Below are 16681 nucleotides of genomic sequence, written 5' to 3' on the forward strand. Positions count from 1 at the left end.
GACCTTGAGGCAAAACATTTTAGTGGCCCACCCTCTTGACGGCGGTGAAACAAAAAATTGCAGTTTTACAGCATATTCACTACTATTCTTCCCATTTTGACATGGGGCAGAGAGACATTTTATACATTTTAAAGCTTTTTTTCTGCAAATCTACAAATTTTGCCATGGGGTGGAGATAAATGTCAGAGGGACATTGCCTGCCTCCATCCCCTCTCCTCCTCTCTCCTCTCCTGTTATGCCCTCTCGTCCTCTTTCCTCTTCTACCCTCTCCTTTCCCCTCTCCTCTTTCCTCTTCTCTCTTCTCTCCTCCCCTCTTATCTTCCCTCTCCTCATCTCCTCTCCTCTTGTCCTTTCTCGCCACTCTTCATTTGTGACTCGTGAATTTCAAATCCCTGCCCTACAGGTCATAATCTTAATCAATTATCCTGGGACTGTATGGTAGTAAAACACAATAGATTTACAGCACTGGAGGCTCCTCAGAGGAAGACGGGTAGGACCATGCTCCTTAGTGAATTACATAAAAATCTAAACAGTGAAACATTAAAAAAGTTTTCATTTTTTACATAAAACTATACTATATTCACGGAACCAAATAATAAATTATAACATACTATTTTGCAATGACAGTAGCCTACAGTAGCCTCAACAGTACCCTGTAGGGTAGCACCATGGTGTAGCCGGAGGACAGCTAGCTTCCATCCTCCTCTGGGTACATTGACTTCAATTCAAAACTAAGGAGGCTCAAGTTTCTCACCCACTTCCATGGACTTACACAATAATTATGACAACTTCTGGAGGACGTCCTCCAACCTATCAGAGCTCTAGCAACCTGAACTGACATGTTGGCCCCCCAATCAAAAGATCAGATAATTAATCTAGTGCTGAAAGCATAAGCTACAGCTAACTAGAACTGCAGTGTAAAAAACGTGGTGAGAAGTTGACAAAGAGGGAGAAAGACACAGTCTCCCTCCTTCACTAGTTTCATTAGGTGATGGGTCTGTCTCCCTCAATAGTTTCATTAGGTAACCCCCTCTGTTTCCCTCACTAGTTTCATTAGGTAATAGGTCTTCTCCCTCACTAGTTTCATTAGGTAATGGGTCTGTCTCCCTCAATAGTTTCATTAGGTAATAGATCTGTCTCTCTCACTAGTTTCATTAGGTAATGGGTCTGTCTCCCTCACTAGTTTCATTAGGTAATGGGTCTGTCTCCCTCACTAGTTTCATTAGGTAATGGGTCTGTCTCCCTCACTAGTTTCATTAGGTAATGGGTCAACTCCCTCACTAGTTTCATTAGGTAATGGGTCTGTCTCCCTCACTAGTTTCATTAGGTAATGGGTCTGTCTCCCTCATTCACTAGTTTCATTAGGTAATAGATCTGTCTCCCTCACTAGTTTCATTAGGTAATGGGTCTGTCTCCCTCACTAGTTTCATTAGGTAAAGGGTCTGTCTCCATCACTAGTTTCATTAGGTAATGGGTCTGTCTCCCTCACTAGTTTCATTAGGTAATGGGTCTGTCTCTCTCACTAGTTTCATTAGGTAATGGGTCTGTCTCCCTCATTCACTAGTTTCATTAGGTAATGGGTCTGTCTCCCTCACTAGTTTCATTAGGTGATGGGTCTGTCTCCCTCAATAGTTTCATTAGGTAAAGGGTCTGTCTCCCTCACTAGTTTCATTAGGTAATGGGTCTGTCTCCCTCAATAGTTTCATTAGGTAATGGATCTGTCTCTCTCACTAGTTTTATTAGGTAAGGGGTCTGTCTCCCTCACTAGTTTCATTAGGTGATGGGTCTGTCTCCCTCATTCACTAGTTTCATTAGGTAATGGGTCTGTCTCCCTCACTAGTTTCATTAGGTAATGGGTCTGTCTCCCTCACTAGTTTCATTAGGGAATGGGTCTGTCTCCCTCAATAGTTTCATTAGGTAATGGGTCTGTCTCCCTCACTAGTTTCATTAGGTGATGGGTCTGTCTCCCTCATTCACTAGTTTCATTAGGTAATGGGTCTGTCTCCCTCACTAGTTTCATTAGGTAATGGGTCTGTCTCCCTCAATAGTTTCATTAGGTAATGGGTCTGTCTCCCTCACTAGTTTCATTAGGTGATGGGTCTGTCTCCCTCACTAGTTTCATTAGGATATGGGTCAACTCCCTCACTAGTTTCATTAGGTGATGGGTCTGTCTCCCTCAATAGTTTCATTAGGTAAATGGTCTGTCTCCCTCACTAGTTTCATTAGGTGATGGGTCTGTCTCCCTCACTAGTTTCATTAGGTAATGGGTCTGTCTCCCTCACTAGTTTCATTAGGTGATGGGTCTGTCTCCCTCACTAGTTTCATTAGGTAATGGGTCTGTCTCCCTCAATAGTTTCATTAGGTAATGGGTCTGTCTCCCTCACTAGTTTCATTAGGTGATGGGTCTGTCTCCCTCACTAGTTTCATTAGGATATGGGTCAACTCCCTCACTAGTTTCATTAGGTGATGGGTCTGTCTCCCTCAATAGTTTCATTAGGTAAATGGTCTGTCTCCCTCACTAGTTTCATTAGGTGATGGGTCTGTCTCCCTCACTAGTTTCATTAGGTAATGGGTCTGTCTCCCTCACTAGTTTCATTAGGTGATGGGTCTGTCTCCCTCACTAGTTTCATTAGGTAATAGATCTGTCTCCCTCACTAGTTTCATTAGGTAATAGATCTGTCTCCCTCACAAGTTTCATTAGGTAATAGATCTGTCTCCCTCACTAGTTTTATTAGGTGATGGGTCTGTCTCCCTCACTAGTTTCATTAGGGTAATGGGTCTGTCTCCCTCACAAGTTTCATTAGGTAATGGATCTGTCTCCCTCACTAGTTTCATTAGGTAATGGGTCTGTCTCCCTCACTAGTTTCATTAGGTAATGGGTCTGTCTCCCTCATTCACTAGTTTCATTAGGTAATGGGTCTGTCTCCCTCACTAGTTTCATTAGGTAATGGGTCTGTCTCCCTCAATAGTTTCATTAGGTAATAGATCTCTCTCTCACTAGTTTTATTAGGTAATGGGTCTGTCTCCCTCACTAGTTTCATTAGGTGATGGGTCTGTCTCCCTCATTCACTAGTTTCATTAGGTAATGGGTCTGTCTCCCTCACTAGTTTCATTAGGTGATGGGTCTGTCTCCCTCACTAGTTTCATTAGGAAATGGGTCAACTCCCTCACTAGTTTCATTAGGTAATAGATCTGTCTCCCTCATTCACTAGTTTCATTAGGTAATGGGTCTGTCTCCCTCACTAGTTTTATTAGGTAATGGGTCTGTCTCCCTCATTCACAAGTTTCATTAGGTAATGGGTCTGTCTCCCTCACTAGTTTCATTAGGTAATAGTTCTGTCTCCCTCACTAGTTTTATTAGGTAATGGGTCTGCCTCCCTCACTAGTTTCATTAGGTAATGGGTCTGTCTCCCTCACTAGTTTCATTAGGTAATGGGTCTGTCTCCCTCACTAGTTTTATTAGGTAATGGGTCTGTCTCCCTCACTAGTTTCATTAGGTAATGGGTCTGTCTCCCTCACTAATTTCATTAGGTAATGGGTCTGTCTCCCTCATTCACTAGTTTCATTAGGTAATAGATCTGTCTCCCTCATTCACTAGTTTCATTAGGTAATGGCTCTGTCTCCCTCACTAGTTTCATTAGGTAATGGGTCTGTCTCCCTCACTAGTTTCATTAGGTAATAGATCTGTCTCCCTCACTAGTTTCATTAGGTAATGGGTCTGTCTCCCTCACTAGTTTCATTAGGTAATGGGTCTGTCTCCCTCACTAGTTTCATTAGGTAATGGGTCTGTCTCCCTCACTAGTTTCATTAGGTAATGGGTCTGTCTCCCTCACTAGTTTTATTAGGTAATGGGTCTGTCTCCCTCACTAGTTTCATTAGGTAATGGGTCTGTCTCCCTCACTAGTTTCATTAGGTAATTGATCTGTCTCCCTCATTCACTAGTTTCATTAGGTAATGGGTCTGTCTCCCTTATTCACTAGTTTCATTAGGTCATGAGTCATGGGGTGGGGTTGGAAGGGTTAATTTAGCTTGCTCTGCACTGATAGCTCCTTTCTATCAAACGTTTTATGTTTTACATTTTCATTATAAGGCAGGTGTGATGATAGCTAAATCTAAAATGATTTCGTTTTTTTTGTAATCACGTTACCTAAGAGGTTAGTATTTTCCTTCCTGAGTTGCCCTCCCTGATTCCTTCAGAATCGTGACTGGGTAAGATAGGATCTATAATGGTGTTTAGTGGGGTAGATGGGGAATGTGGTAGGATCTATAATGGTGGTTAGTGTGGTAGATGGGGTGGTGGTAGGATCTATAATGGTGGTTAGTGGGGTAGATGGGGAATGTGGTAGGATCTATAATGGTGTTTAGTGTGGTAGATGCGGAATGTGGTAGGATCTATAATGGTGGTTAGTGGGGTAGATGGGGAATGTGGTAGGATCTATAATGGTGGGTAGTGGGGTAGATGGGGAATGTGGTAGGATGTATAATGGTATTTAGTGGGGTAGATGGGGAATGTGGTAGGATCTATAATGGTGGTTAGTGGGGTAGATGGGGATTGTGGTAGGATCTATAATGGTGGTTAGTGGGGTAGATGGGGAATGTGGTAGGATCTATAATGGTGGTTAGTGGGGTAGATGGGGAATGTGGTAGGATCTATAATGGTGGTTAGTGGGGTAGATGGGGAATGTGGTAGGATGTATAATGGTATATAGTGGGGTAGATGGGAATGTGGTAGGATCTATAATGGTGGTTAGTGGGGTAGATGGGGATTGTGGTAGGATCTATAATGGTGGTTAGTGGGGTAGATGGGGAATGTGGTAGGATCTATAATGGTGGTTAGTGGGGTAGATGAGGAATGTGGTAGGATCTATAATGGTGGTTAGTGGGGTAGATGGGGAATGTGGTAGGATCTATAATGGTGGTTAGTGGGTTAGATGGGGAATGTAGTAGGATATATAATGGTGGTTAGTGGGGTAGATGGAGAATGTGGTAGAATCTATAATGGTGGTTAGTGGGGTAGATGGGAAATGTGGTAGGATCTATAATGGTGGTTAGTGGGGTAGATGGGAAATGTGGTAGGATCTATAATGGTGGTTAGTGGGGTAGATGGAGAATGTGGTAGGATCTATAATGGTGGTTAGTGGGGTAGATGGGAAATGTGGTAGGATCTATAATGGTGGTTAGTGGGGTAGATGGAGACTGTGGTAGGATCTATAATGGTGGTTAGTGGGGTAGATGGGGAATGTGGTAGGATCTATAATGGTGGTTAGTGGGGTAGATGGGGAATGTGGTAGGATCTATAATGGTGGTTAGTGGGGTAGATGGGGAATGTGGTAGGATCTATAATGGTGGTTAGTGGGGTAGATGGGGAATGTGGTAGGATCTATAATGATGGTTAGTGGGTTATCCCTTGGAGCATGTTGAAGTAATTAATTACACTTTGTTTCAATACACAGAGTCACTACAAAGCTACAGGAGTTCTTCCTAACTCAGTTGCTGGAGAGGAAGGAAACCGCTCAGGGATTTCACCATGAGGCCAATGGTGACTTTAAAACAGTTAGAGTTTAATGGCTGATAGGAGGAAACTGAGGATGGATCAATATTGTAGTAACTCCACAACACTAACCTAAATGACAGAGTGAAAAGAAGGAAGCCTGTACAGAATAAAAACATGACAAAAACATGCATCCTGTTTGCAACAAGCCACAAAAGTAATAATGTAAAAAAAAAATGTGGCAAAGAAATAAGTGTTTATGTCCTGAATACAAAAGCACTATGTTGGTAGCAAATCTAACACAACGAATCTGCATTGCTTTGCTGGGTTTCTGTACAGCACTTTGTGGCATGGGCTGATGTAAAAAAAGGAATACATTTACATACAAATACATTTGATTGATCATTGAGTACCACTCTTCATATTTTGAAGCGTGGCGGTAGCTGTATCATGTTATGGGTATGCTTGTCATCGGCAAGGACTAGGCAAGGAGTTTTTTTTAGGATAAGAATAGAATAGAGCTAAGGACATGTAAAATCCTAGAAGAAAACCTGGTTCAGTCTACTTTCCAACTGACACTGGGAGACCAACTCACCTTTCATCAGGACAATAACATAAAACACAAGGCTCAAACGGACTTCTGCCAGGGGCCTCGAAATTACTAAGTGCATCTCTGACTGCGGTCAGGGCTCTGGCTTGAGGGACGTAGATATAAATTATGATGACAGAATGAGGGGGTGCGAGGTTGAAGTCTGTTTGTCCAAAAGATGATTACCCCAACACACACACACACACACACACACACACACACACACACACACACACACACACACACACACACACACACACACACACACACACACACACACACACACACACACACACACACACACACACACACACTCCCCTGAGGGTACAAACACAGAGCTGACAGTGTTCTAATAATGTCACAAAGCCACATGTTGTTCCTGTTAGCCGTGTAAGTTGCGACCGTGTGTGTGTGTGTGTGTGTGTGTGTGTGTGTGTGTGTGTGTGTGTGTGTGTGTGTGTGTGTGTGTGTGTGTGTGTGTGTGTGTGTGTGTGTGTGTGTGTGTGTGTGTGTGTGTGTGTGTGTGTTTGTGTGGGTGCGTGCGGCTCTTGCCACCAATTGGAAAGGAACGTCAAGTGTCTGTAGTAAATTGAAAAGTCAGAGTTTTTCCACATTGGTGGAGAAAAAAATAAAAAACTGTCATCCTGGAGGTTGGTGGCACCTTGATTAGGGAGGACGGGCTCGGGCTAATGGCTGACGTGGAATGGTATCAAATACAAGCCATTCCATTCGCTCGGTTCAAGACATTATTATGAGCCATCTCCCCCATGAGCAGCCTCCTCTCAAGTTGAGTAACGATACAGTATACCTTCATAGAAAATGTCTCAAGTAAAAGTGAACACTACTTGTGTCTGAAAGTATTTGGTCATAAATGTACTTAAGTACAGTGCGGGAAAAGTACTCAATTGTCAAAGTTAACTAAAAGTAAAAATTCTGAATGAAATGATATACATCAAAATCCTTATATTAAGTAAACCACAAAGCAAGGTTTTCTTTTTTAAATTTTATATTTACTGTCATACAGGGGCACACTCCCACTCTTACACATGATCTTCAAATGCAGCGATGTGTTTTAGTGAGTCTGCCAGGCAGTGTACGACACTTTTCTCTCCCTGTGCAGCAAATACCGAACAAGACAGATGCTTTTTTTAAGGCAATCTGACAAACCTCCAGAGTTGATTTCCAAACTATATCAGGGGTTGCTTGATAGAGGCTTTTCCTGATGACACAAAACATTATTTTATTTTTTATTAAAATGTGAGGAAGACCTGGGAGACGCTATTGATGATGATGAATGGATACAGATATGTTAGAATGCCCATGTTAGAATGCCCATGTTAGAATGCCCATGTTAGAATGCCCATGTTAGAATGCCCATGTTAGAATGCCCAGAATGCCCATGTTAGAATGCCCATGTTAGAATGCCCAGAATGCCCATGTTAGAAAGCCCAGAATGCCCATGTTAGAATGCCCATGTTAGAATGCCCAGAATGCCCATGTTAGAAAGCCCATGTTAGAATGCCCATCTTAGAATTCCCAGAATGCCCATGTTAGAATGCCCATGTTAGAAAGCCCATGTTAGAATGCCCATGTTAGAATGCCCATGTTAGAATGCCCATGTTAGAAAGCCCATGTTAGAATGCCCATGTTAGAATGCCCATGTTAGAATGCCCATGTTAGAAAGCCCATGTTAGAAAGCCCATGTTAGAATGCCCATGTTAGAATGCCCAGAATGCCCTTATTAGAAAGCCCATGTTAGAATGCCCATGTTAGAATGCCCATGTTAGAATGCCCATGTTAGAATGCCCAGAATGCCCATGTTAGAATGCCCATATTAGAAAGCCCATGTTAGAATGCCCATGTTAGAAAGCCCATGTTAGAATGCCCATGTTAGAATGCCCATGTTAGAATGCCCATGTTAGAAAGCCCATGTTAGAATGCCCATGCTAGAAAGCCCATGTTAGAATACCCATGTTAGAATGCCCATGTTAGAATGCCCATGTTAGAATTCCTAGAATGCCCATGTTAGAATGCCCATGCTAGAATGCCCATGTTAGAATGCCCAGAATGCCCATGTTAGAATGCCCATGTTAGAATGCCCATGTTAGAATGCCCATGTTAGAATGCCCATGTTAGAATGCCCAGTCATATCATCTATATCTGCTACAGCACGGCGGATGGTGCCGGCACAACGGGTCTGGGTCCAGGGGATCCTTGGCGGCTACCCATTTGACTGGCCTGTGCCCCCGCACATTGCCTCGGTACCAGTGCCCCCCCTGTGTATAGCCTTTTTGATATGATATTTTACTTTAGTTCATTTAGTAAATATTTTCTTAACTCTAATTCTTGAACTGCATTGTAAGTTAAGGGCCTGTTAAGTAAGCATTTCACGTTAAGCCCATCCTACCTGTTGTATTCGGCGCGTGTGACAAATAACATTTGATTTGATATGATTTGCAGGGTGGTGGACCCATGTGGACAGGACGGGGTGACCCAGCTATATGCATGAAGAAATATCTCTACAATCCTATTTTGTATTAATTTACTTTATATAACTAGGCAAGTTCTATTTGTACTATGAGGTCATCTAGGGGTCAGGTCCTTTAAGGGTCAAGTTCTCTAAGGGTCAGGTTCTATAAGGGTCAGGTTCACTAAGAGTCAGGTCCACTAAGAGTCAGGTCCTCTAAGGGTCAGGTCCTCTAAGGGCCAGGTCCTCTAAAGGTCAGGTCCTCTAAGGGTCAGGTCCTCTAAGGGTCAGGTCCTCTAAGGGTCAGGTCCTATAAGGGTCAGGTCCTCTAAGGGTCAGGTCCTCTAAGGGTCAGGTCCTCTTTGGGTCAGGTCCTCTAAGAGTCAGGTCCTCTAAGAGTCAGGTCCTCTAAGGGTCAGGTCCTCTAAGAGTCAGGTCCTCTAAGAGTCAGGTCCTCTAAGGGTCAGGTCCTCTAAGGGTCAGGTCCTCTAAGGGTCAGGTCCTCTTTGGGTCAGGTCATCTAAGAGTCAGTTCCTCTGTGGGTCAGGTCCTCTAAGGGTCAGGTCCTCCAAGGGTCAGGTCCTCCAAGGGTCAGGTCATCTAAGGGTCAGGTCCTCTAAGGGTCAGGTCCTCTAAGATTCAGGTCATCTAAGGGTCAGGTCCTCTAAGATTCAGGTCATCTAAGGGTCAGTTCCTCTAAGATTCAGGTCACTAAGGGTCAGTTTCTATAAGGGTCAGGTCCTCTAAGAGTCAGGTCCTCTAAGGGTCATGTCCTCTAAGAGTCAGGTCCTCTAAAGGTCAGGTCCTCTAAGGGTCAGTTTCTATAAGGGTCAGGTCCTCTAAGAGTCAAGTCCTCTAAGGGTCAGGTCCTCTAAGGGTCAGGTCCTCTAAGATTCAGGTCCTCTAAGAGTCAGGTCCTCTAAGGGTCAGGTCCTCTAAGGGTCAGATCCTCTAAGGGTCAGGTCCTCTTTGGGTCAGGTCATCTAAGAGTCAGTTCCTCTGTGGGTCAGGTCCTCCAAGGGTCAGGTCCTCTAAGGGTCAGGTCCTCCAAGGGTCAGGTCCTTTTAGAGTCAGGTCCTCTAAGGGTCAGGTCCTCTAAGATTCAGGTCCTCTAAGAGTCAGGTCCTCTAAGGGTCAGGTCCTCCAAGGGTCAGGTCCTCTAAGGGTCAGGTCCTCCAAGGGTCAGGTCCTTTTAGAGTCAGGTCATCTAAGGGTCAGGTCCTCTGTGGGTCAGGTCCTCTTAGAGTCAGGTCCTTTAAGAGTCAGGTATTTCTAAGGGTCAGGTCCTCTAAGAGTCAGGTCCTCTAAGAGTCAGGTCCTCTAAGGGTCAGGTCCTCTAAGGGTCAGGTCCTCTAAGGGTCAGTTTCTATAAGAGTCAGGTCCTTTAAGGGTCAGGTCCTCTAAGGGTCAGGTCCTCTAAGGGTCAGGTCCTCTAAGGGTCAGGTCCTCTAAGAGTCAGGTCCTCTAAGGGTCAGGTCCACTAAGGGCCAGGTCCTATAAAAGTCAGGTCCTTTTAGAGTCAGGTCCTCTAAGGGTCAGGTCCTCTAAGATTCAGGTCCTCTAAGAGTCAGGTCCTCTAAGGGTCAGGTCCTCTCAGGTCCTCTTTGGGTCAGGTCATCTAAGAGTCAGTTCCTCTGTGGGTCAGGTCCTCTAAGGGTCAGGTCCTCCAAGGGTCAGGTCCTCTAAAGGTCAGGTCCTCTAAGGGTCAGGTCCTCCAAGGGTCAGGTCCTTTTAGAGTCAGGTCATCTAAGGGTCAGGTCTTCTGTGGGTCAGGTCCTCTTAGTGTCAGGTCCTTTTAGAGTCAGGTCTTTCTAAGGGTCAGGTCCTCTAAGAGTCAGGTCCTCTAAGAGTCAGGTCCTCTAAGGGTCAGGTTCTAAAGGGTCAGGTCCTCTAATCGTCAGTTCCTCTGTGGGTCAGGTCCTCTAAGGGTCAGGTCCTCCAAGGGTCAGGTCTACTAAGGGTCAGGTCCTCTAAGGGTCAGGTCCTCTAAGATTCAGGTCATCTAAGGGTCAGTTCCTCTAAGATTCAGGTCCTCTAAGGGTCAGTTTCTATAAGGGTCAGGTCCTCTAAGAGTCAGGTCCTCTAAGGGTCAGGTCCTCTAAGGGTCAGGTCCTCTAAGAGTCAGGTCCTCTAAGGGTCAGGTCCTCTAAGGGTCAGGTCCTCTAAGGGTCAGGTCCTCTAAGAGTCAGGTCCTCTAAGGGTCAGGTCCTCTAAGTGTCAGGTCCTATAAAAGTCAGGTCCTTTTAGAGTCAGGTCCTCTAAGGGTCAGGATCTCTAAGATTCAGGTCCTCTAAGAGTCAGGTCCTCTAAGGGTCAGGTCCTCTAAGGGTCAGGTCCTCTTTGGGTCAGGTCATCTAAGAGTCAGTTCCTCTGTGGGTCAGGTCCTCTAAGGGTCAGGTCCTCCAAGGGTCAGGTCCTCCAAGGGTCAGGTCCTCTAAGGGTCAGGTCCTCTAAGTGTCAGGTCCTCCAAGGGTCAGGTCCTTTTAGAGTCAGGTCCTCTAAGGGTCAGGTCCTCTGTGGGTCAGGTCCTCTTAGAGTCAGGTCCTTTTAGAGTCAGGTCCTTCTAAGGGTCAGGTCCTCTAAGGGTCAAGTCCTCTAAGGGTCAGGTCCTCTAAAGGTCAGGTCCTCCAAGGGTCAGGTCCTCTAAGGGTCAGGTCCTCTAAGGGTCAGGTCCTCTAAGGGTCAGGTCCTCCAAGGGTCAGGTCCTCTAAGGGTCAGTTCCTCTAAGGGTCAGGTCCTCTAAGGGTCCTCTGTTACAGGCCAGGGTTTCACGATCAAATCAAATCAAATTTTATTTGTCACATACACATGGTTAGCAGATGTTAATGCGAGTGTAGCGAAATGCTTGTGCTTCTAGTTCCGACAATGCAGTAATAACCAACAAGTAATCTAACTAACAATTCCTAATCTACTGTCTTATACACAGTGTAAGGGGATAAAGAATATGTACATAAGGATATATGAATGAGTGATGGTACAGAGCAGCATAGGCAAGATACAGTAGATGGTATCGAGTACAGTATATACATGTGAGATGAGTATGTAAACAAAGTGGCATAGTTAAAGTGGCTAGTGTATGTAAACAAAGTATACATGTATTACATAAGGATGCAGTCGATGATATAGAGTACAGTATATAGGTATACATATGAGATGAATAATGTAGGGTAAGTAACATTATATAAGGTAGCATTGTTTAAAGTGGCTAGTGATATATTTACAACATTTCCCATCAATTACCATTATTAAAGTGGCTGGAGTTGAGTCAGTGTCAGTGTGTAGGCAGCAGCCACTCAATGTTAGTGGTGGCTGTTTAACAGTCTGATGGCCTTGAGATAGAAGCTGTTTTTCAGTCTCTCGGTCCCAGCTTTGATGCACCTGTACTGACCTTGCCTTCTGGATGATAGCGGGGTGAACAGGCAGTGGCTCGGGTGGTAGATGTCCTTGATGATCTTTATGGCCTTCCTGTAACATCGGGTGGTGTAGGTGTCCTGGAGGGCAGGTAGTTTGCCCCCGATGATGCGTTGTGCAGACCTCACTACCCTCTGGAGAGCCTTACGGTTGAGGGCGGAGCAGTTGCCGTACCAGGCGGTGATACAGCCCGCCAGGATGCTCTCGATTGTGCATCTGTAGAAGTTTGTGAGTGTTTTTGGTGACAAGCCGAATTTCTTCAGCCTCCTGAGGTTGAAGAGGCGCTGCTGCGCCTTCTTCACGATGCTGTCTGTGTGAGTGGACCAATTTAGTTTGTCTGTGATGTGTATGCCGAGGAACTTAAAACTTACTACCCTCTCCACTACTGTTCCATCGATGTGGATAGGGGGGTGTTCCCTCTGCTGTTTCATGAAGTCCACAATCATCTCCTTAGTTTTGTTGACGTTGAGTGTGAGGTTATTGTCCTGACACCACACTCCGAGGGCCCTCACCTCCTCCCTGTAGGCCGTCTCGTCGTTGTTGGTAATCAAGCCTAACACTGTTGTCCGCAAACTTGATGATTGAGTTGGAGGCGTGCGTTGCCGCGCAGTCGTGTGTGAACAGGGAGTACAGGAGAGGGCTCAGAACGCACCCTTGTGGGGCCCCAGTGTTGAGGATCAGCGGGGTGGAGATGTTGTTGCCTACCCTCACCACCTGGGGGCGGCCCGTCAGGAAGTCCAGTACCCAGTTGCACAGGGCGGGGTCGAGACCCAGGGTCTCGAGCTTGATGACGAGCTTGGAGGGTACTATGGTGTTAAATGCCGAGCTGTAGTCGATGAACAGCATTCTCACATAGGTATTCCTCTTGTCCAGATGGGTTAGGGCAGTGTGCAGTGTGGTTGAGATTGCGTCGTCTGTGGACCTATTTGGGCGGTAAGCAAATTGGAGTGGGTCTAGGGTGTCAGGTAGGGTGGAGGTGATATGGTCCTTGACTAGTCTCTCAAAGCACTTCATGATGACGGAAGTGAGTGCTACGGGGCGGTAGTCATTTAGCTCAGTTACCTTAGATTTCTTGGGAACAGGAACAATGGTGGCCCTCTTGAAGCATGTGGGAACAGCAGACTGGTATAGGGATTGATTGAATATGTCCGTAAACACACCAGCCAGCTGGTCTGCGCATGCTCTGAGGGCGCGGCTGGGGATGCCGTCTGGGCCTGCAGCCTTGCGAGGGTTAACACGTTTAAATGTTTTACTCACCTCGGCTGCAGTGAAGGAGAGACCACATGTTTCCGTTGCAGGCCGTGTCAGTGGCACTGTATTGTCCTCAAAGCGGGCAAAAAAGTTATTTAGTCTGCCTGGGAGCAAGACATCCTGGTCCATGACTGGGCTGGATTTCTTCTTGTAGTCCGTGATTGACTGTAGACCCTGCCACATACCTCTTGTGTCTGAGCCGTTGAATTGAGATTCTACTTTGTCTCTATACTGACGCTAAGCTTGTTTGATAGCCTTACGGAGGGAATAGCTGCACTGTTTATATTCGGTCATGTTACCAGTCACCTTGCCCTGATTAAAAGCAGTGGTTCGCGCTTTCAGTTTCACGCGAATGCTGCCATCAATCCACGGTTTCTGGTTAGGGAATGTTTTAATCGTTGCTATGGGAACGACATCAATGATGTGTCAATCAATAAGACCATACCTGCTATTCAGCCACCATGTGGCCGTCAAGATGTTTGTTAGGAATGACAGGTCCTTTTAAAAAGTCACCGTTGCTTTTTTTAAAAAGACCCCTATGTCTGAAATTAACAGACCAGTCATTTTTGATTTTGACCCACATGTCAACTGTACCAGTGACAGCTGGCCAAATGCTAGTTCTTTCAAAAAGATAGAGTACATCTGTATAGATTTTAGGAGTTTCATTCTCAATTCAAATGAGTGTGAAATTAGAAATTAATGGCATGTCTGTCAGTCTATGTCAGGGGTGTTAAATCTTTTAGAGTCAGGTCCTCTAAGGGTCAGGTCCTCTGTGGGTCAGGTCCTCTTAGAGTCAGGTCCTTTTAGAGTCAGGTCTTTCTAAGGGTCAGGTCCTCTAAGGGTCAGGTCCTCTGTGGGTCAGGTCCTCTTAGAGTCAGGTCCTTTTAGAGTCAGGTCTTTCTAAGGGTCAGGTCCTCTGTGGGTCAGGTCCTCTTAGAGTCAGGTCCTTTTAGAGTCAGGTCCTCTAAGGGTCAGGTCCTCTGTGGGTCAGGTCCTCTTAGAGTCAGGTCCTTTTAGAGTCAGGTCTTTCTAAGGGTCAGGTCCTCTAAGGGTCAGGTCCTCTGTGGGTCAGGTCCTCTTAGAGTCAGGTCCTTTTAGAGTCAGGTCTTTCTAAGGGTCAGGTCCTCTGTGGGTCAGGTCCTCTTAAAGTCAGGTCCTTTTAGAGTCAGGTCTTTCTAAGGGTCAGGTCCTCTAAGGGTCAGATCCTCTAAGGGTCAGGTCCTCTAAGGGTCAGGTCCTCTGTGGGTCAATATACTTTAAAATGACTAAACCCCAATCAAACTGTGTAGAAATGATAATGGACCGACATGTATACAGTTATCTTTCAGTCAGTCAACTTTGGAACAAAAAACTATGTAACTTCGGTTGAAGGATCTACAAACACGCCTGACAAGGCTAATGAAATCTGCGCTTTGCTGGAAGCCCTGCCTTCCACGGGTGATCATTTCTTCAATTATTCCTCTTTTCACCTTGGTGTGAACAGGAACGATTCACTCTACTAAAACAAACAATTGGCTCACTAGACAGTCTTAAGGTGCACCAACTAAATTGTCCCTTAGTGGTAGAGTGTGTTCACCCCCTGAACGTTGTGTGTGGAAGATTGTATCTCTTCTCATAAGTTTCCTAATCACGAACAATTCTTCTAATTCCTTGGCCTGGCTCGGCTCAGTGCACGCTCATGCTGCCCTCGCACCAATCAATTTGTGTGCCACACTAGGGGATGGTTGCCACTGTTCCCCTTCTAGTCTGCCACGCAGCTTCTCTTGACAATCGTGAAGCATTCTTTAGGGGGCTTGGTGTTTTCAACAGTGACTGCCTCTTCCAGGTGTCGAACCTCGGCTGAGTCTGAGTTGCGGGACGTGGAGATGGATTGGGTTGTTGGTCGAATCGAATGTGAACCTTTTCACCGGTTATGGGAGGCTACTCGAAGAGACAGGGCAAGAGGTTCTCTGGGTATCCCCCCCGCCGCCTGTGTCTGCCTTGTTTAAGCACCACTTGCCTCTCTTCCCAGAAGGGTCCAGGTCCCACCTCGGTGTTCTGGTCCTACGTAGACTTTCGAGACCAGGTTAGCTAACAAACGCTGCATAGCATAGCTAGCCAGACTAGCTAACAAGCGCTGCATAGCGTGTTAGCAAGGTTAGCTAACTCACAGAGGCTCACTGTCTGCTCCGACCAATGGCGCGCATGCGCCATGTCACCCTAAATCATGTGAACAGTGACGTCAGGGTACAGACTACAATTTGATGTGCATCCCCCACACTTCTGCAGCGTCATCACGTTGAATGTTGCCCGAGAAAATATCCTCCCATCTCCAGAAGTAGGCAATCTTAGTGGTTCTCATGTCGAAAATCCAGGATGGTTGGTACAGACAGTATTTCCTGGTTCCTGGTTACGTCAGAGTCTACAACTTTCGAGCACTGCTGTTAACTTTGAACTTTATAGAATTCCCAGAAGGAATGTTGAGGGGGGGAGGTTCCGTTAGCGGAAACTGTTTCCTAGACAGGTTAACTTTGAACTTTATAGAATTCCCAGAAGGAATGTTGAGGGGGGGAGGTTCCGTTAGCGGAACCTGTTTCCTAGACAGGTTAACTTTTAACTTTATAGAATTCCCAGAAGGAATGTTGAGGGGGGGAGGTTCCGTTAGCGGAACCTGTTTCCTAGACAGGTTAACTTTTAACTTTATAGAATTCCCAGAAGGAATGTTGAGGGGGGGAGATTCCGTTAGCGGAACCTGTTTCCTAGACAGGTTAACTTTTAACTTTATAGAATTCCCAGAAGGCATTATTGAGCCATTAGTTGTTACACTTTAGACATGACTCTGGAGTTGTGCTGTAGAGTTTTTTTTCTTATTGTTATTTATTTATAAATATGTTTATATATTTTAATGTTTTTTTTGGGGGGGGGGTCAATGTTAACAGGCAGTTAACCCACTGTTCCTTGGCCTTCATTGAAAATAAGAAAATAACCGCCCTTTTAAATAAAGGTTAAAAAAAACATGCAAACAGTAAAAATGTAATTGTCTGCATAATTTCCAATCATATATGTTTTGGGTAAATATATATATATATACACACTACCGGTCATCAGTTTCAGTCCACTTAGAAATGTCCTTGTTTTTCAAAGAAAGAAAAAGTACAGTAAAATAACATACAATTGATCAGAAATACAGTGTAGACATTGTTAATGTTGTAAATGACTGTAAATGACTTGTAAATTATCAGCAACCATCACTCCTGTGTTCCAATGGCACGTTGTGTTAGCTAATCCAAGTTTATCATTTTAAAAAGCTACTTGATCTTTAGAAAACCTTTTTGCAATTATGTTAGCACAGCTGAAAACTGTTCTGCTGATTAAAGAAGTAATAAAACTCAATCAAACAATCAAATGTATTTATAAAGCCCTTCTTTGTAACGGATGTCGTCGGGAGAAAGAGGAGGACCAGAGCGCAGCGTTGTAAGTGTTCATGATGATG

Source organism: Oncorhynchus masou, chromosome 31 (genome assembly GCF_036934945.1).
Source record: "Oncorhynchus masou masou isolate Uvic2021 chromosome 31, UVic_Omas_1.1, whole genome shotgun sequence".
Lineage (NCBI taxonomy): Eukaryota > Metazoa > Chordata > Actinopteri > Salmoniformes > Salmonidae > Oncorhynchus > Oncorhynchus masou.